Source organism: Scylla paramamosain, chromosome 42, assembly GCF_035594125.1.
Source record: "Scylla paramamosain isolate STU-SP2022 chromosome 42, ASM3559412v1, whole genome shotgun sequence".
Taxonomy (NCBI): Eukaryota; Metazoa; Arthropoda; class Malacostraca; order Decapoda; family Portunidae; genus Scylla; species Scylla paramamosain.
The window spans coordinates 6,307,501-6,330,000 of NC_087192.1; positions in this window are offsets into that span (position 1 = coordinate 6,307,501).

Sequence of the window (22,500 nt, forward strand, 5' to 3'; positions counted from 1 at the left end):
TTACCTGCTCCTCACCACTCCCTCCCCTCCTTTCTTTTCCTTGCACTCCACTACACAAATGACGTGCTCTCTCTCTCTCTCTCTCTCTCTCTCTCTCTCTCTCTCTCTCTCTCTCTCTCTCTCTCTCTCTCTCTCTCTCTCTCTCTCTCTCTCTCTCTCTCTCTCTCTCTCAATCAGTCGATCTATTACACTAACGTTTTCGTCAACTAGTATTTTTCTTTCCTCCCTTTTCTTATGCTTTTTTTTTTTTTTACTTTTCAAGGTGTGCTGCATTAGAAGGGCAGCTCGCGCCAGAATAAAGGTGGTGAGAAAAAATGCGCTCATAGTTTGGCGGGCTTCCGACAACCATAAGTTTCTTATTTTGTATGCTTTGGCAATGAACTTGTTCTCTAAATGACAAACAAAAACATGATGGCCTAAAAAATATTTTATGTTTGAGATCATGATATTCACTACATAATTTTGTCTTTTTTTTCGTGTTATGGTTTCAAAGTTTACCGAAGATGGAGTTCATTTTTTTCTCTGAATACTGGAACATAAAAACACAAAATAACAATATTAACAATGCCATAGAGTGGAAAAGTGGCGAAGGAACTAGGCAATGACTTAAGGGCCGCAAATCCAGTTACTAACACACATCAGAAAAGCTGGCAGCGTCCTTTCTGTCTCAACAAAGATACCAAACAAAAGGAACTAAATCAGAATTTTCCGAATTATAACGGCAACTCATCCTTGATGGAGTATTGGTTAGCAGCGTGTTGGGCCTGCAATGAAGGTCGACTAGGCATAAAAATTATTCTCTTCTTGTATAGATTTTCGGCCTTACTAGATGGGCACTAATCCACTCCCTGGGGAAAGCTAAGACCTCACTAGAGTGCTATACACCGTTATCTCACTTTTGGCCACGGTAGCGCGTGTGGACTCTTCATTTCTTCTTGTCTTTTTCATCATCGTCATTTTTTTTTCTATTTCTGTTTTTCCTATTTTTTTTTTCAATATTCCTCTCTTGTTCCTCTTCCTCTTTCTCCTTCACCTCCTCTTTGTCTTCCTCCTCCTCCTACTCTCCCTTTTCTTTTTTTTTCTCCTCCTCCTCCCCCACCTCCCCTCCTCTCCTGTTCGTCTTCCTCCTCATTCTATCCTTCTTCCTTCCCTCCAGTATTTTAGCGACCCTTTATTTTTAACGTCAATATAAAAACGACAATTACAGATCAAGAGGAATGGATGGCGGTGTTTTTCTCTCTTTTTTCCCTTTTTACAACCAAGCAGCTTTTTATATATATCCTTCCCCCTTTTCCCTTTCGCTATTTTACAGGAAATTAATGTGGTGTCTTTTTCTTTACCTTCCCCTTGTCCAATATTAGCTTTTTATTTCCGTTCCAACGACTCGGTTTCTTTTTTTTTTTTTTTTTTTTCCTGTGGCACATTATCGCGTTTCTCTTTCCTTCTCTCCGTCTCTCTCTGAAGTGTTACATTGATTTTCACGCTCATTTACTTCAGGTTATTAAATTTACATCGATATTTTTATAACTCACATGTGCGTCTTCTTCTCCTTCCGATCTTTGCGCTTCCCTATTACGCTTTCGTTTAATGTTTGCTCATTTTGATATTATTAAAGTTGTATTCACAGGTTGCGCTTGTGTTTGTTTCTCTGCTGCATTAGTATTATTAAATCTGTCTCGTATTTGCAAGTCATGTGTGCTCTTATTTCTTTGTTATCATTATTTATCTCTATCGTTTATTTTCTCTCGATATTTTATTTAACTATACACTTTTTACGTTCCTTAGTTGGTGTTGTTCAAAATTGTATTCATAACTGGTTCTCAAATACAGTGATAGATAAATGAAATGGATTCGGTAATCAGGTTGTTAGTGCTGAGTCATTAGGGACCTTTAAATGAAGATGTACAAATTTATGAATGGTGGTGATAGTTGGGAATGGATAGCTATGTTTCCTACAAGGACTGCCACGTGTAGACCTGATGGCTTCTTGGAACTTCCCTTATTTCCTTATGTTCTTATGTCATGTTTGTGTTTGTTCTGTTTCCCTTAATTTGTTATATGTGTCTTAGTTGATCAATTTGTACTATATTTTTCTTTATAAAATATATTTTCTTTGTTATCGTTACTTTCTTACTTTAATTTAATAAGTATTATCAATTTGTATTCATATGTTACGTCTCTTCTTTTTTCCCTTATTATTTGTTCAAATCTATCTCTATATTCACTTTCCTAAGAATCTTCACTCTGTATTCATGCGTCACGTACGTAGCAGGAACATACGAGTGTGGCGCCGCATTCTCATGAATTAACTGAGTCAAGACTAAAGGACGTCATCGGAACAATCAATTCTTTTAATAAATTCGAGTTTCAGCTTCAGGCAATCTCTTAACTGAATACTTAATACATAAACTGTGTGTGTGTGTGTGTGTGTGTGTGTGTGTGTGTGTGTGTGTGTGTGTGAATGGAGGAAAATGCTGCCTGTTTAGTGATGCACGGCGAGACTATTTTTTCTGCCTTTTAACACCAAGGAACTTACACGGTCTTAGCAACAACGTGCATGGCGAGGCGTACGTGTGTGTGGTAAGATATAAGGTCCAGTGTCCAGACAGGCAGGCGAGGAGTGAACCTGACGTCTAGGGTTACATGACGTGTAATAAGGACTCCCCTATGCTAAGAGTGATAAGCGACGCGGCCTCCCCTACGTGACGGAAATGAACGTGCGAGGAGAGGCACAGAAAATGGCGTGAGCAACAAACAACACCCCAGCAGGTGAGCGCTCGCCACCTCGCCTCGATGTCCAGGAAGGGGAGATGGAAACTTCAGGGCGAGACAATGTATATCTTAATAATATTACCACCTACTATAACTACTACTACTACTACTACTACTACTACTATTGCTGCTGCTGCTGCTACTAAAATGATTCATAAAGAAAGAACACAAAGTTAGATGATATAAGCAAAGACTTACGAAACGTACTTACGTACATGAACAAAACTATAAGTAACGTAACGTAAAGAAAGACATACCCATAGTGTGTTATACTTAAAAACACTGCTAATTATAACTTAAAGCGCCATACGAACAGTAATATTGATAACAGTAATTAAGCCTTAACAGCAAAAGGCTTTGATCCAAGGCCTAAATCGTGCAGCATGTCTGTATCTGTCCCGCGTGCAGCATCCAGCAGAGAGAGTGGCAGCAGGGCAAGTCTCTGTGGCGCATCGCCCTCGGCACCCCGCCACTGCTGCAGCTGCGGATGACAGAGACCTTGGGGTTAATGGCAATCACAAATGCCGACTCAGGGAGCACATAACAAGCCTTTCAGAGCAACGAGGAGCCAAGACCTCGAGGACATCACCTGAGGGCACGCACCAGCGGCCAAGACCATCTCCACCAATAACATAGCGCGGGAGGGATGCGAGAGGCTGTGCCCTGTGCAGCACCTAATATCAAGCATCTCACGTCCTTAAGGCCACGTGTCGAGAGGCGGGGAACGGCCGAGGTGACCTGAGGGGAGATTAAGGCAGACCTCTGGGGTCCCCGCCTGCCATCAAAGGGAGCCATAAGGGTGGGCAGCGAGGGTGCCGCCGCTGCAACAAAGCCCAGGAAAATGAGCGGCCCAGTGAAACGAAGATGCAGTGTGACATGACCGCCGCCACAGTAACGAGAAACGACCGCAGTGAAAATGGACGAAGGACGAGCGCTGCGGAGGCATTAAGTCGCCGGTGACCTGCCAGCAGTCCGCCGTGAGTGTTTGTGTGTAGAGAAAGGTGAATTAAAGGGACACCCACAAGTCGCCTCTTACCTAAGCACGCCTCAGGGAGCTTTAGTGAAGATGGCCGGTTGACTGACGGTTGAGGAAAAGGCCGACTGAATGACAAAACATTATTATAAAAGGCATGCTATGTTACCTCTAACTTTTGTCCATAGCAGAGAGAAGAAAAAAGTTAAGATTCATAAGGAAAATAAGTATATTAGATGTAGGGAATTTATAAACGCAAAATAACAAGAAATAATATTGCAAGTGGCATGAGGATACAGAGAGGAAACTAAGTTGAGGGAAAAGGAAACGAGAGAAGTGGAAGTTAGATGGAAAGTTTTCGAGAGGACAACTCTGAACAGCGAAAAGGAGGTACTGCTTGAGAAAGTCTGGAGTAGGATGTCGATGGAAGAGTACTGAAGAGCGGAGCGGAGAGAGAGAGAGAGAGAGAGAGAGAGAGAGAGAGAGAGAGAGAGAGAGAGAGAGAGAGAGAGAGAGAGAGAGAGAGAGAGAGAGAGAGAGAGAGAGTGTGTGTAAACCGACTGGCTATACATTAAAAAAGAAAGTAACATATTAAAGATAAAAAAAAAAACGTAAGAACCATCTCATTTCTTTGTTTACGAGTGAAATTCCAACAAAATCCAGAATCAGTATGAAAGTTAAAGTTCAGGTCTCATCTACCTTAAGAATCCCGCCCTGCACTTCTCAACACTTCTCAGGAAACCCGTAACTTTTGGTCCATGTATTTCCGAAAGGTTTGAAGGATTTAGAGCAAGTTTTCAAGGCTTCTGTTTTATAAAGAGGCTGCGTGGAGTGAGAGACAAGGAAGGAGGGAAGAGCAGGAATTGTAGCAGCGTGTAATGAGGGAGATTTTAAGAAACTGAAAAAAAAGTAATAACAGCGAAAATGAAAGATATATTGTACATGTACGCTCACACACACACACACACACACACACACACACACACACATACACACACACACACACTACACCTTTAATAAAAAAATTCATGTTTTATTTATTCATTGTAAATAGGTTTTAGTTATTTTTTTCCATTCATTCATGTAGGATAGAGTATGTTATGCCATTTTATGTAAGAAGTGATGGCACACGCATGTATATGTAAAGGGGGCAACACTTATTTTTCCTGCGTAGCCACTACCTCAGTGAGTCACACCTCTCGCAGCCTGGCCCCTGTATCTCTTTTTTGTAATATAAGGACCTACGTTACATTGTGTGTTCCTGCCATTCCCCCACACCGCAGGTCTTCGGGAGACAGGACATCCCGCACACAGGGCTCCGTGAGGCCAACACAATGAATTTGTTTGTATTTGTTTATTATAGGTTCTTTATTGTTACTATAATAATAATAATAATAATAATAATAATAATAATAATAATAAATAATAAATAATAATAATAATGTTCATTATTATTGGAACTATTGTTGATTTTGCTGTTACTGTTAATTTGTTGTTGTTGTTGTTGTTGTTGTTGTTGTTGTTGTTGTTGTTGTTGTTGTTGTTGTTGTTGTTGTAGTTCTTCATGATGTCTTGTTGTTGCTGCTGTTCTTCTTTTTCTTTTCTTCTTCTTCTTCTTCTTCTTCTTCTTCTTTACCTGGAACTATTCCTATCGACATCATAAATCTTAAATTTTTCCTCCTTTCCCACAATATAAAGTTTGTCTTGTGTGAATGATTTTTCCTTTTCTTCCCTTTTCTTTGGTGCAATCCTCCTCAGCTGCTTCATATTACTGTCGGCCACGGATATTAACACAGTCGCCGTCATATAAATACACTGAGGCTGCTTCTTCACACCACTTCTTGCACGTCTTTGTTTGTAGCATCTTACATAGCTCTTGGGCACTACAGCATTGTTATCTCCGACATCGCCTTTTCTAGTCTTCCTCCTGCTTCTCTTTTAATGACTGTTACTTCGTTTTTCTTTCCTTTATTTTTTTTTTTTACTTTTCCTGTTACGTGACACCTCAGTCTTACTCTTCTTCATTTTATCTTCCTTTGATAAATTTTCACTTATTTCCGACTGAACAAGGAGATGAATGATGGAAAAATGTAGGATGTAGAATTGCAATAAAAGGGAGGAAGTTACGAAAGATGACAATAATAAAGGAAAAAAATACAGAAACTGGAAATAATGTAAGGTGACAATTCCAAGAAATAGATAAATAAATAGAGTGTAGAAAGGAGGAAACAACTTAAGATAACACTAATGAAAGGAAAGTAAAAAAATAGGAATTTAAAATAGAGAAAGAAGGAAATAAGCTAAAGTAACCAAAATAAGGAAAATAACAGAATACAGAATATATCAAGAAAAAAAAATTAAGCCAACGGTAAAAACAACAAGAAAAGGAAAACAAAATATGTGACATAACACACACTCTCTATCAAAAGAAATAATAAATAATAGAAAGAAAGACTCGATAAAAAAAGTTAGATATTATTGAGTCATTCCCAACAATTCATGGCAAGTCAGCTTTACCTTCCCTAGAAATGTTGTGGTATTAATTCGTCTGTCGCTTCGAAAGTCCTTTACTTTCAAATGTTTTACTGTTTTTCTCTTTTCCTTTTCAGCTGACATCTCAGTAAACTAACCCCAATTTTCTTACTACTTTCATCTGCTATTTTTGCATTTCTCCATTTGCACCCGGAACCATTTGCGATGCTTGTTCTCCTTCCCTGCTCTCATTGTCCACTTACTTCTAAAATAACTTCTTACTTTGCTTAAAATGTCTGGATACTTTCTCCCCTTCCTCGCATTACTGTTCTTGTTTGGCCCATGACCTTCTCTCTTCACTTCCTGTCCCTTGCTCCAACACTCCTGTCAAGGCCTTCCTTCCATTATGTGTAAATGACGGTTGGTACACCTCTCTCTCTCTCTCTCTCTCTCTCTCTCTCTCCTCTCTCTCTCTCTCTCTCTCTCTCTCTCCTCTCTCTCCTCTCTCTCTCTCTGTTCATCTATCTATCTACTTTATCTGTCCTGTCTATTTGTCTATTTATCTGAATGCTTGTCTATCCTTTTCAATTACCAGTTATTTGCTATTTGTTGTCCTTTGAAATACTTCGAAATCCGGCTATAGATATATTCCTATCTATATTCTCCCATCAGTCCCTCTATCCAAGCCCTGTATCTTTCACTTCCAAACACACACACACACACACACACACACACACACACTGTCTTATCAAAACGGAAACAAAACAGTAAAATTGTAAGGAAAATCGTAAAATGGTGTATGTGTTTATATTTTGACACAGTTTTTTACCTTCCCCTCGTTTCTCCGCCTCCCCGCCAACACCTGGGAGGATGAATGCCGGGTCACAGAGTCTGGGGTTAAATTCAGGCAATTGCTCAAGTTCTCCTAAGGGACTTGCCACGCCGACTAGAGTGCACCCGAGGGTCTCCAATTAAGAGCCAGGTGAGAAGGTAAGTAGTTAAGTACAGCTGTTATTCCATTTTTTTGTTTCAACTTTGTAAATTTACTTGATTAGATTTTGTTGCGTATTTATTTCAATCCAAGGGAGACAAAGATGGTTATTTAGATACAGATAAATATATATATATATAATATATATAGAGAGAGAGAGAGAGAGAGAGAGGAGAGAGAGAGAGAGAGAGAGAGAGAGAGAGGAGAGAGAGAGAGAGAGAGAGAGAGAGAGAGAGAGAGAGAGAGAGAGAGAGAGAGGATTCAAATAGTACATTTATTATCTACTTACATTTACATTTATCCCTTCTCTTTTGGCATCATCTTCATCAATCTCTTTCTCCCCCCTTCTCTTTCTTCTCATTCTCCTTCTCCTCCACCCAACCTCCCTCCGTTTGCGTCTCCTAATGCTGCTAATCTTCCTCCTCCTCCTCCTCCTCCTACTTCCATGTCTCTTCTATTATTTCTCTTCCCTGCTATCCCTTTTTTCCCTCTCGTCTTCCTCACCATGTAATATAATTTTTCTCTCTCTCTTCAAAGTATTTTACTCATGTGTCCGTCTTATTCTCCCGTTCGCTTCCTCCTTTAAGTTCTCACACACGTTCCGCCCTCCTCTTTCTCTCTTATGTTCTCTCCTCTTCCTCCCATTTCAATTATTCATACTTTCTCTTTCCTCTTTCGGATTAGAGAGAGAGAGAGAGAGAGAGAGAGAGAGAGAGAGAGAGAGAGAGAGAGAGAGAGAGAGAGAGAGAGAGAGAGAGAGAGAGAGAAATTGCATCTAACCGCTTCATGACATTCTTGATTATCATTATTCTCTCTCTCTCTCTCGCTCTCTCTCTCCTCCTCTCTCTCTCTCTCTCTCTCTCTCTCTCTCTCTCTCTCTCTCTCTCTCTCTCTCGCTTTCTCACAAACACGCCACTTTTGCATAATTACTGAACGGTGAATGATGAATGAGGAACAAACAAAGAAAAAAGAAAGTGAAGAGAATAAAAGCGAAAAGGAGAGACCTCGGGAAAGCTTCTTTGAGAGAGAGAGAGAGAGAGAGAGGAGAGAGAGAGGAGAGAGAGAGAGAGAGAGAGAGAGAGAGAGAGAGAGAGAGAGAGAGAGAGAGAGAGGAAAATTTAATAGCTACCTAACTCACAGTGTCTCCATTATTCTTTGTAACACATTCCTCATTATTTACACTCGTATCCATCACACTCACGAGGCACAGGAGAGAAATATACACCGTTTTCTAACTGTCTGCCGCACTTGCTCTCTGCTCTCACTCTCAACACTCCAACATCTGCTTACCTAACCTCCCTCTTTCCCTACCCCTCTCCCTCTCTCTCCCTCTCTCCTCCATGACCTTCTTCCTCCTTTCCCCAGTAGCAAGGCTTCTACCTGGCTGGCTTCCTCTTATATCCAGGTCAGGTAGCGGCCATTCTGTGTTGCTTGAAATATACAAACACCCACGAAGGAACTAAGCATCCCTGACCCTTACCTTCCGTGTGTGTGTGTGTGTGTGTGTGTGTGTGATAGGGTATGTAGTGTGCGCGTGCGTGACTGCCAGACCATTACTCACCTTCCTTCCCTTTACTTCACCTCACTAATCATCTCTCTACCTTTCCCTGGGAGACACCTGAGGCAAGCTAAATCTCTCTCTCTCTCTCTCTCTCTCTCTCTCTCTCTCTCTCTCTCCTCTCTCTCTCTCTCTCTCCTCTCTTGCCCCCTCACCATCCTTCCCTCCTCTCCTTCCGTCTCCTTAGCTACCATCTCTCCCTATCCAACCTCCTCTGTTCCCTCTCTCTCTCTCTCTCTCTCTCTCTCTCTCTCTCTCTCTCTCTCTCTCTCTCTCTCTCTCTCTCTCTCTCTCCCTACCTGCTCTTCCCCTATCCATCCACCCCTCTCCTCTCTCCCTTTCCTTACCTGTCCGCCCCTTGCTTTATTTCTCTGGCTCTTCCTTCTCTTCCTATTGTCTCGCTCGCCAATATGAGATTCTGGACTAATTTGAAGCGCCTGACAGGAAATAGGAAAAAGAGAAGGAAAAAACGACGAAGAATAAAATAATGTAGGTCTGTGAGTGACATATAAGAGTCGAGGAGAGAGAGAGAGAGAGAGAGAGAGAGAGAGAGAGAGAGAGAGAGAGAGAGAGAGAGAGAGAGAGAGAGAGAGAGAGAGAGAGAGAGAGAGAGAGAGAAACAAGGAGACAAAATATAGTCAAAAGTAAACACGGTAAAAAAAATAAATAAGTAAAAGACAAAATATAGGAAAAGAAAACGTATCATAAACCATCAGTTACATCTCTCTCTCTCTCTCTCTCTCTCTCTCTCTCTCTCTCTCTCTCTTGGCTACAGGAAAAGACTTAGTACGCTTTTTTGTTTGTTTCTTTGGCGTGATTACCCGAGGGACTGGCTTTGTAATAAACTCCCGTGTGTGTGTGTGTGTGTGTGTGTGTGCTGTTAAACTACCGACAAAACACTTTCATGATTGCATATTGCAATTTGTCAACTCTCTCTCTCTCTCTCTCTCTCTCTCTCTCTCTCTCTCTCTCTCTCTCTCTCTCTAATCATATTTTTTCTGTCCAACTATGTATTTAATTTCCTATATTGAATACTGTATACGCGTATACTACTCCCCTAGACACAGAAGCATTATCTTTATCGTCATTGTTTTTTTTATTTTAAAGGCGAAAAAAAAAATATTGAGTTTTTAGTTTTTCTCCATTGACGTCTCTACTTCGTTTTATATCTGGAAGTCCTCGTACATTTACTTCACTCTTTTTGCCTTCAGTCTTTGTCTCCTTACACGTTAGATGTGAAGATTGTTAAGCATTTTATTAAACTCCACTTCTCTTTTTGTGCTGATATTTACGACTGCATTAATCTATTTTATGTTATCCAGTGCATGTCTCATTGTATATACATGAGAAGATACAACAGTAGCCTTAGATTTATCAGCCTTTTGTCTTTTTTTTTATTGGTGTGTTGCCATCCACCTCCAGAACACACACCACGTCCATTTTTTATAAGAACACCTATTTTTAGCTGCCGCCGTGAGGAATCGCCGCACCGTATCACCAGCGTCTGCACCTTACTGTCTTGTACGTCTTCTGCTGCAGTGAGTGTCCAAGACTGAGAGAGTATTTGATTTGTATGATAATATTTGATAAGGTGATGAGTTATTATTACCCTCGGCGTCTTCTGCTACAGTGATTGTGGGTGTTCAATGTATGTTTATATTCGATAGGACTATAACGTTCTCAATCGCGGTGCTCGTCAAGTCATTTCTTATCCATCATCCATATGTTTTCTCATTCCATAAAACTTTTCGACTTCTCTTTGTTTTTGTTGTTTTGTTTCTAACTCTCCTTGACGCTAACGGATCCTCTAAGTGACGGGTGCCAATAAGCAGGTTGCCGCGCCGCCCTTAAGCCATAAATAACACCGCTGCTAGACGCTCGGAATAAAGATATGTATTGTCCCTAACGTGTGATGTACGTTCCTGTCAGTGATATGAATACGTGTTGCTAACGTTAAAATATTTCCCCATCTAGTATAAGGCAACCACAGTAGTTGGGAGAGTTGTACAATTTACCGTAACCACGTCAATCACATTTTGATTCATTTCTTGGCATGCGAAACGACTGATTCATGACACGTATGGTTATATATTATACAAAACACACAGCATAACTCAGCCATTTCATTTACAATACAATGGCTTAAGAAGAGCTGGGCACTAACAGAGAACAAAATAGACACTGGCTTAACTCCCGCGGTTTGTCAAGAGTATCGAGACAGGCGGTGGAGGAATGCAAGGCTGATTCATGGGTCGGGAACGTCGCCGCCTCAAGGACAGACATGAATCAAAGAACAGGGAAGTCACGACCCAAAAGAAATAAACACCGATGTGGGACAGGCAGCCTTGTTGATTGGCGATGTGACGGGGACGGGAATATCCAAGGCCACCGTGAGACTCGAGCTGGGGAGGGATGGGAGAAATAAGGGATGAAGGAAAGGAAGGAAGGAAGGAAGGGAGTGAGGGAGTGAGGGAAAGAGGAAAGAAAGAAAACATACGAATCTAGGAAATAAACAGAAGGAAGAAAGACATAAATAAAAGGAAGGAAGGAAGGAAAGGAGGGAGAAAGGCACGAATAGAGAAAGGAAAAGAGGAAATAAAGAAAGGAGGGGATGGTGGAGGAAAGCCTTAGGTAGACAATGAAAATATTATAATCTAAAGAATATATGATTCTTAAAAACACAGTTATTCCTTAAAACCAATTTTGAAAGCAGGTTCCGAGCATTGCGAGCACTCAGCGGGAGGCTTCACGAGGGAGGTTTATCACCGCGTCCATTACCGCGCCGTGAATCACGTCTGCAGTCGCCCTTTCATTTCTGGATCAATACTCGCATCGGGCATAAAGTTTGGTTTCATGAAAGCAAAGCGTGATCACAAGGAACACATTTTATCTCTAATAGTTCATGAATGTTGCTGGCAGAGACACAGAGCAAATAAAGCAAGGGGAATGCACTGCAGTGATGCCCCATTCCAAGGTTACGAGTTTTGTTTTCTCAGCATGGCGTCTCAATATTATAAACTTAGGATCCCCGCAGAAAAATATTACACACATAGATCCCTGAGCTACATCTCCTAACAAGGAATAATTTATGAAATGCTGCCTCGTGTGATGCACCTTTCATGTACACCAGTGAAGACTACACCAGTAACTGAATTTAACTAATACTATTTTATGAAACGATGGTATAATCCTTAAGTTCATCTGCACCTACACAATTGTCATTTTAGCTTTAGGAGTAATACAAGTGTAAATACTACGTTCACCTTGTCTTCCATTGCACACAAAACTCTTTTCTCGAGGTTCTTAGTTTCTGAAGTCTTTGTTCCTCATCATAAGTGTTGAAACTAAACTTATTTCACTGTGCTTTAACATTTATTCAGATTGACTGCTTCAATGTAATTAATGTGTTTCTTCATATCCTTTGTTCTTATTACTGTCATCTTGTGTGTGTGTGTCTGCTCTGTATCTTGTATTTTTAGCTAGTCTATCCTGTCCTGCATTTTTTTTCTTTGTCACTTTACTAATTTCATCTTTTCCTCACGCACAGCAAGAGATGTCGGATATTGCTCGGTGGATTATAGAAATACTCTTAGGTTTTCCAATTCTATCTGTAATACCTGGATTATTACTACCTTTCCTACTACTACTACTGCTAACAACAACATCAACAACAACAACAATAATAGCGAAATCATCATCATAATCAATACCATCACCACCACTAACAACAACAACAACAACAACAACAATCATTCATCACGCACAGTTTCTCCTCCAGCTACTTGTTCCCTTGACTCAAAGCAACGCTACACAAGGAGGAGGTGATTAGAGCCAGATTATTAACCGCTTCCGGCCTGGTGAGCATCGAACATTATTGAGACACACGCCAGCATTTCGCGTCTCAATGAATACCTCGCCACCTGCACCTCACTTGTGTCTTAAGCCTTTCACTGCCACACAATCTTTTCGCTTATTTACTTACATTATTATTTTTTTTTATTACAGTGCACTGGATAACTTTATAGACTGGAAATGTTAAAATGAATCTGCTTTTTTTTTCTCTTACTCACCTACATCATTCTAAAGACTTTTTTTTTTTATCAAATTCTTTCCTTATATTATTCTGTAGGATGAAAAACAGAATTAACCTGTTTTTTTCCACGTGTCCATGCAAACACCTTTTCTTACAATGTTCTTAAGGTTAACAGAGGAAGATCAGAGGAGGGAAAAGATTAAGCTCTTCTCTTTTTATTATGTTATCAATATGCTGTGTGTACTCCCCTCCCCCCCTCGACTTTTTTTTTTTTCATAATCACGCATACTTTTTTTTTTCTTTTTTTTCGGTGTGTTCAACTTTGCTGGCGAACGAATAAGCCTTTATACTCAATTTTTCCGGGGCACTTTTCTTAACTCTTGTTTGTCAACTTGCCACTCGCCTCCTTTCCGGGAACTCCTGTGTAATATTCTTCTGCAAGACTTTTTATTTATTTCTGATACAGTGTGCTTCCTTAAAGTATCTATTTGTATTTTCAATCTTCCTCACTTCCTTTTCTTAACATCTTTTCCCTCCTACTCCCTCTCTCCTCTCCTCTTTTCCCTCCTCTTTGTCTTCTTCTTCCTCCTGTTATCGTTGTTCTTGTTCTACTTTTTGCTCTTATTATTATTATCTTCATCTTCATTTTCCTCTTCTCCCATTTGCATCTTCTTTATTCCTCTCTGATCTTGCTCCCTCTCGCTTTTTTTTTTTTCTCCTCCTCCACCTCCTCTTCCTCGTTCACGGGTCTGATGTCAAGCATGCTGTTCTTTCATTCTATTTAGCTTCCGATCAAAAGTTAACACGAAAAGCAGCAAAATACCAAAACAGAAGCAGAGTCTGTGACGAAAAACAAGTTCTTAATATTCACAGAGTAATTGATTAGAAAATAACTTATCAAATTTATTAACTCATGAACCATAGAAACGGAAAATAGTAATAGCAAAGAAGAAAACTAATGATACGAGAAAGTAAAAGAAATAATGAAAGTATGGAATGTTCAAGTAAGCTCTTCGAAAATCACACACTACATAGATAAAAAAAAAAAATAAATAAAAACAGTAAGAGCGATAATAAAAAAAATGTGAAATGATAAATGCAAATAAAAAAAAACTTGATTCTATAAAATACATTAAACACACGGTAAAAAAAAAAAAAATAATAATAATAAAGAAAAAAAAACGTACCCAAAATTTCAATAGCAACAAAATACAAGGAATAAAACTACAAAAAAAAAATAAAAAATCACTACTAGTCAGTAAAACGCAAACCATCATGAAGATTTTTTTCCTATTTTTCCTGCTGCAATTTTCATCCGGTTATTGACACTTTATCGGTGACAGGCAAACAGGCAAACAGACAAACAAATAAACAAACAAACAAACACACAAATACCATCCGGGGTGTGACGCGGCAAATACAGCGCTTGGGTTTGATTTTTTATACATTTTCCAATCAGTTACACTTGTTTTATTCCCATTATTTCATATCATGCTGGAAATCTCTCTCTCTCTCTCTCTCTCTCTCTCTCTCTCTCTCTCTCTCTCTCTCTCTCTCTCTCTCTCTCTCTCTCTCTCTCTCTCTCAACCTGTTTCTCTTGCCTTGTGTTTCTGTCACGTTCCTTCCTGTCTTGTTCAATTTCTTGTCTAAACGTTTTCGCTTTATTTTTCTTTGTGTTCCTGCTGCACTGAATTCTCTCTCTCTCTCTCTCTCTCTCTCTCTCTCTCTCTCTCTCTCTCTCTCTCTCTCTCTCTCTCTCTCTCTCTCTCTCTCTCTCTCTCTATTTTCTTATCTACCTACACAAATACACTTTTACATCGCTACTTACCTACCTACCTACACACACACACTGAAGGTAAAGGGAAATGAGGCCAAAGGATCAGGTAACAGTAAGCTTGTTAACGTATAACAAGATTACTTACTATGTACACTGGTCTGTTATACAAGTCTTTATTATAAGAATAGCAGTAAGACAAACATTATTACCCGTCCCGTCCCCTTTCCCTGGACATTGTTTGTTGGGATAATAGGAAATTTTATATACATGGTTGAATATATGAATACGTTCCGCCTTTGCTTCTACGCATGCTTAATAAAAAAAAGCTTGTATTGTAGGTTTTGGGTATAATTTTGAAAGAAATCACTGTTAATAGAATTGGTAATAGTAGTTAGAAGTCTTTCGGTGCCTAAATACTTGTTTTTCTCAATTAAGTGATGTTGGATTGTTTGTATAATATATTTCATACTTCTAGTTTTTAAAGACGTATCCATGGGTCGGAAACGTCGCCGCCTAAGGGACAGACATGAATCAAAGAATAGGGAAGACACGAGCCAAAAGAAACAAACACCGATGTAATAGGTAATAAGGTAGGAGTAACAGAGTAGTCATATCGTCTCAGTACTTATAGTTTTCTGAAGTAAGGTGGTGTTTCATTACTCAAAGAATAAACAGAATGAATAATAGGGAAGTCGTATCGTTTCAGTACTTTAGTTTTCTGATGTAAGGTGGTGTTGGATTACTCAAAGAATGAACAAAATGAGTAATAACAGGGAAGTCGTATCGTTTCAGTACTTGTAGTTTTCTGATGTAAGGTGGTGTTGGATTACTCATAGAATAGACTTAAACATAATTCCATTAGTAGCCAAAGAGTTAAGTGATAAGGAATGTGTGGGAGGGTATTATATACATATTTTTTTCTCTTTTCAACATTTCAGGCACGGGCAAATTTGCGGACTTCTTCCCTCAGCTTTCAGGCTCCCTAACGCATAAAAAATAACAGCGTTCAAGCAAAGGATGACAATTATGGATATTGTGAAGAATATCTATTAACATATTTTTGGGAAGAGGACAAAATAGTTCATCATTCAGTTTTTCTTGTATCGTTTTCTTCGTGCAATGAACATTTCCACGATGCTTCAGTCAAGTGATCTGTGAAATATAACTCAGTGTTTATTCACGTACGTCTTTCCAGAGAGCAATTCCATAATTTGTAGATGCATTTCTTGTACGTCCCGTCAATCATGTAATATCTATATCTACAATACATCAATGCAATGGACGGTTTTTCTACTCACTATTTACTCATGTGGCTCCTTCCAGTGAGTTACACTGTGATTTGCCGAGCAAGTTATCGACGGCTGAATTACATTGAGTGCCTACTGAGCCAATGTTCCTTGCTCTCGTGCTGCTTCATAGTTCAAGGACCTAACAATGATCGATGACGTTAAATTTGTTACGACTTGAGAACATGCATCAGATATCTGTGTAACTTTCTCTTCTCTCCAGAATGTAAATTGTAACGTGTCAGCTTTTCTTTTTCTTTCTTTCTATAACTCGCTCTTTGTTGCTGAGGGAGTTATATACGGGTTATGTGGCTTTGGGAGTCCAGGAGTAGGAGGAGTGTTGTCTCTTTAAGGAGTTTTTGTCTTTACGATTGACCGACGAGAAGTAAGAAGCATTTCAAGGGTTAGATTTTGGTGATACGACATATAATCCTGATGTTATTCGCATTATGTACAATCAGTTTTAATATGTAGAGTGACAGCATTACCTTCGTCTATTTTATGATGGATTATTACTTCAAACATTTCGCTCTTATAGTAACAGTATGAAATCGTTACATTTACTATTCCCATTCACTTAACAGAATTCCACATTTGTCTAGAGAAGATATTTGAATGATCTGCCTCCCATTTTTGTGTCGTTGTCAGAATAAGAAACTGAGGAGGATGTGGACGGATATTAAAAAGAAGAAAGGACAAGGTATTCATCCTTATGGCACGCTCACTGTGACATGATGGAAAGGAGGAAGAGGAGGAGGAAGAGGAGAAGGAGGAGGAGGAGGAGGAGGAGGAGGAGGAGGAGGAGAAAACGTCACCTTCGTTCTGTTCCACTGACCAAATATTCCTTCGCCGCTCGCAGAAAATGTTCAGAAATAATGTTTTTTTTTCCTCTCGTTCCTCCCTCGAGTTTCCGTGCGAACGTTCACTGCAAAATTTCCAGCCGTCCCTTTTTTCTCTGTGCCCGAAACAAACACAATATTTTTCATTCATTACTTTCAACGAGACGAGACAACGCGTCGAAGCGCCTCGGAAAAATGTATTCATAATGAGTGGAAACATGTAACTATACGTAACTAGAAGTCCTTTTTTTAATGCGATTTGCTCATTTATGATAGGATTTTCTTTTTAATTTCGAAAGGCAAGCTTAAATTTTCCGCAATGTGAGTGAGTGTGTGTGTGTGTGTGTGTGTGTGTGTGTGTGTGTGTGTGTGTGTGTGTGTGTGTGTGTGTGTGTGTGTGTGTGTGTGTGTGTGTGTGTGAATTACGGACATATGAGTAAAAAATAGGGATTGAACGACTAAATGATGATAGTTTACTTAAATATTACAACAAACAATGTAAATAAACACTTAAATTGCAGAGAGAAACAAAACTCGACTGAAAACTGCATACTTATTCAAAACAATGCATAAACTTTAACCATTCTATACCATGAACTGCGGTAAAAACAACTAGATACTGTTGATGTTTGCTGTGGATTTCTTACACGCACTTCCTTCGCACGATAACTCAGGTGTTGGTTCGTGATTTCTGTTAAGCTCTTCCACACACACACCGAGAGGGAAATGAGGCAGAAATGTCCCTTAAGGCGAAGGAGTGAGTGCATTAGCAGGAAGAGGAAGAAAAGAGTGGAAGGGGAAAACGGAGATGGTGGAAGACAACGAGAAATCGGTGATAGATAATGATAAAAAAAAAAAAAAATGGAAAGAGAATCCATACCACTATCCTCACAACTATCACCACCATCACCAAGAACAACAAAGGAAGCAACAACAAAAAACAGTAAGAACAACAATAAGAAAATGAAGGAAAGGAAAGGAAAAAGAACATCACAAATACGAATTTACTTCGCATGAGGATAAAAAAAAACACGAAAATAGGCGCTGTCGAGAGGAGATGAGGAGGAAAAGCACGCGGCGGAGGAAGGAGGCGGAGGAAGAGAAAAAGAGACAACGAAGAAAAGAAAAAGTGAAACTAGAACATAAAAAAAGAAGGAAAAGAAGAAAACATCACCACCTTCACAATATCACATCACTTAGTTTTCTATCTCCTAACAAAACCACGCCCTTACTCTATTTCCTTCAGAGAGACTCCAAGATAAGGGAGAATAAGGAAAGGAGGAGGTGGTGGAGTAGAAGAAATAGGCGAGGGAAGAGTGCCATGGGGTGAGAAATGGAGCGGATGAAGGAAACGAAAATTGAGGTGGAGGAGGAATAAGTAAATATGTAAGAGGTGAGGAAAGGATAAGGGAAGGTGAAGGAAGGAGAGAGAGGAAGAAAGCTCTTAAGTAAGGCGCTGCTACATCTGATCCTGGAAAAAAAAAAAATCAAGCGGGAGTAGAACGGAATTGAACCGGAATCGAAACCTCTTAAGTGTATATCTCGTTGAGAGAGAGAGAGAGAGAGAGAGAGAGAGAGAGAGAGAGAGAGAGAGAGAGAGAGAGAGAGAGAGAGAGAGAGAGAGAGAGAGAGAGAGAGAGAGAGAGAATTCTTACTTAAGAGTCTCATTTATGCTTGTAAGAGTCTCACACTCCTTGACGAGCCCCGAGGGTACTTTTTGTGAGTTAGAAATAATAGGAGGAGGAGGAGGAGGAGGAGGAGGAGGAGGAGGAGGAGGAGGAGGAGGAGGAGGAGGAGGAGCAACAACAACAACAGCAGCAGCAACAGACGAGGAGGAGGAACATAGAATGCAGAACACAAACATGAAAAGAAAAAACAGCAACAGACTTGTAGGTCATTACGGACAGTGGGTTATCTAAGAGTATAGATGAAAGGAGGAGGAGGAGGAGGAAGATATGGGAGAAAGGAAGGAGGAAAAGAGGAAGAACACCAGTAACTCTGATATATAAAATCCCACCACCTAAGAGAAAATATTGTGCTTCGTGCGCCACTCAATACACTGAAGAACACTGTGGCGGGAGTGAGTGCACCTCTCACTTCAAGAAACATATCACGCAATAAGAGGAAGGCCGCGCTGACCTCTGTGTGACTGGCGCCGTGAGCTAAGAGGATTGGAAGACCTGCACTGTATTTTCTGGAGTGATGGAATACTGAAACGATTTCCACCTAGTCTCTCTGTCCTGTGTCTTGCTGTTGTTCCTCTTCTTGTCTCTTGTTGTCATCCTCAGCATCTACCTCTTCCCTCTTGTTGTTATTCTTAGTATGTGCCTTTCTCTCTCCCTGGCTCTAGTTATTACTCAGTATATATCTCTTTTCTCTGCCCCTTTGCTACTTTCATTAGTTTGTATCTTTTCTTTCTGCTTGTTATCATGTCTAGTACGTATCTTTTTCCGTCTCTTCTCAGCTTATGATAAAAATAAAGTAGTTTTCTCTTTACAACAAATAACCATGAAAAATTCGAAGGATAAGTCAGATTTTCACCGCCAGTTTGTGTAAAGATGTGATTGTTTTAATAAAAATGACACGACTTTAGTTAACATGTATATACAACAATTGTGAATGTCTGGGAAATTTAATTATTGTGAGCATTATGGATGGAAAAAATACGAGGGGTTATCTGTCACACAAAAGCGTTACGTCACGTTTTCTGTTGAGCGCTTTTTACGGATTTTCTTCACGGTAGGAACTAACAGAATAAAACTCGATGCAGCGCTGCAGGCCTCGCGTCACGTACATCATTCTATATTATCCATTAGCTTTATTTATCGCCGTGTTCTTGTTCGTCTTTTGTGCATGAAATGTCTTTTTTTTTGTTTGTTTGTTTGCTCTGCGTCACGCTTACAGAATCAATTTCATGAACTGTTGGATATTACGAATCTTTTGTTCTCTTGTTTTGATGGAAAATGTTTCATGCTTTCAGTAGCGTTGAGAGGAAACGATTATAAAACACTAGCAAAAAGAACTCGCTCTAACATTTTAAAGTTCGAACACACTAATAGTATTTAATCAAACATCCCTCTCTCTCTCTCTCTCTCTCTCTCTCTCTCTCTCTCTCTCTCTCTCTCTCTCTCTCTCTCTCTCTCTCTCTCTCTCTCTCTCTCTCTCTCTCTCTCTCTGTTCACCTCGACAGAAAACTTTATATTACACAATAGTAAAATAAAGTTCATACAAATCTTTGCTCTCTAATGCATAAATCTGATACACGCTATATGACTTACAGTTACGAAAACTAACAGTGATCTTTACAGCATTCCACCCTACGAATTTCGATTCCTTCGTGAGCTTCAAGTACGATCACGTATTCAGAAGTAGTAGTAGTAGTAGTGACAGAACTCATAGCAATACTGATGGCGGAAGCGATAATAGTACTACCACCAAGAATCAAAATACTAAAAACTGACAATAATAAAGAAAACCCGCTATCTACTCATCCTCACAACAACGGGCATCTTACACCATCACATACCTACCTACGTATCTACCTACTCGTACCTACCTATCAACACTCCCTTCCCTCCCCTACACCTCATTAGTCCACTGGAGGGTTGTTGATCCTATTAACTGCCTATTACCAAACTCCGAACGAGAAAAGGAATCTTAAAATTTCCAGGAAAGGTGATCTAGGAAGGCAGTCAGGCTGGCGAGAGAAGTGAGCGAGAGGATAAGAGGGCCTGTGGAGGCTAATGGTGACTCCTGGGAGGGAAGGGGAGCTGTAGTAAGGATAAGGGCGCCGCTGTGAGCCAAGGTGGTGTCAGGAGCCAGATGGACGGCATTAGATTTAGGACAGAAGGGGGTGGGAAGTTGAAAGTAGAAGTAAAATTCGTAAGGTTAAGAATCGAGTGGTCAGTAATGGAAATATCGTTGTGTGTGGGACGAAAGCATGCATCGTCCAGGGTGAGGGTTGGCAGAGTGGTTTTAAAGGGTGGAACAGGAGTGAATCAGCGGGACTTGGAATTGCTGGGGTGGTGGAACAGCCACTAAAGGGAAGAGGTCTGAAGGCGTGACGGGGATTATATGAAGGGAAGACAACGGCGAAGGGAACACACGGTTACTGATGTTTTTGACTGCCTCTCTCTCTCTCTCTCTCTCTCTCTCTCTCTCTCTCTCTCTCTCTCTCTCTCTCTCTCTCTCTCTCTCTCTCTCTCTTACACACACACTTAAGTCCACTCCTCGCCAACCACAAAATCTGTTTCTCCTTAGCTGAACTACACTTCGATTTCCAATATTATATAGAACGCCACGACCCGCCCACACACACACACATACACACACACGGAAAAAGAGAGAGAGAGAGAGAGAGAGAGAGAGAGAGAGAGAGAGAGAGAGAGAGAGAGAGAGAGAGAGAGAGAGAGAGAGAGAGAGAGAGAGAGAGAGAGAGAGAGAGAGAGAGAGAGAGAGAGAGAGAGAGAGAGAAAATTGAAACAGAAAAAGGGAGATGTACACAAAAATACACAAAATATAGGAATAAACATAGAAATAAAATGACACACACTGAAAAAGAAATAAAATGGCACACTGAAAAACACAAGTAAAATAAAACCAGAAGAAGAAGAGGAAGAAGAAGAAGAGAGAAGGAGCGACAGCAGAGACAAGCGGAGACAAAATAAAACAGCTTCGGCGAACCACCACAGCTGGGAAGAACACTTGGCATAATTGAAATTCGGGGGGCAGACAGGAGGTGACAGTAAACGAGGGTTGCTATTGGTTGGCTGGCGGGGAAGGATGGAAGCTAATTGGCCAGAACATTGCATATGCTAATTCTATATCTCCCGAGGCCCTTATGCCCGCCCTGTGGCACCGAATATTAATTTTAAATCACACCAGGGGTCTGAGAGCGACGCGGAACCGATAATAGGAAGAAAATTACTCCCACCTGACGCGGCTTGGTGGGCGGGAGACTCACCTGGAAATGCCTTAAATATTGCCATGTGATTTTGGCTTTTGGGACGTAGGGAGGAAATAATGCAGGGTTAGGGAGGCCGGAGAGAGAGAGAGAGAGAGAGAGAGAGAGAGAGAGAGAGAGAGAGAGAGAGAGAGAGAGAGAGAGAGAGAGAGAGAGAGAGAGAGAGAGAGAGAATAGCTTCACTCCACCCTTCCTTAAGCCCACCTGGTTCGCCTGTAATAGTGTATCTGCCTGCTGCTCCCCTTCCCTCCGCGACGGCCGCAAGATGGGGCTGTTAAGGCTGCTTCATGCGGATTATCTGGCTAATGCAACGCTATTAACATTTTTATTTTTTGCTGCCGCTGGTCCAAACGGTTATCTTTTATTTTATCACTGATTTGTCTTTCGACGTTAATGAAGAGGGGATGTTTATTTATAAGAGGCCTACGGAATATAGGTCACTGGCTTTACTATACTACGTCGGCTGTTTCCTTCTCATGCTATCTGCTTCCTTAACTTTGGCTCGAGTTAAAAACCTTAATTAGTCTTAAACTTCACGTGTTCTCTGACGTCTTCCTTCCTTCCTTTCTTCCTTCCTTCCTTCCTTCCTTCCTTCCTTCCTTCCTCCTCCTCCACCTCCTCCACTTTACTTTCCTTGCTCATTTTATCCTCTAACGGTGCTATTCCTTCATCGCCTCCTCACACTACCAAGTTTCACATAAATCTTGGATGAAATAAATATCTGGATATAATAAGAATGGGATTAATATGCGTTCTTTTATACAGGGGCTGTCACGCGTACCTCTGGTGGATTCTTGCAGCTTCCTTTATTTTCATACCTATGTTCTGATCAAGAT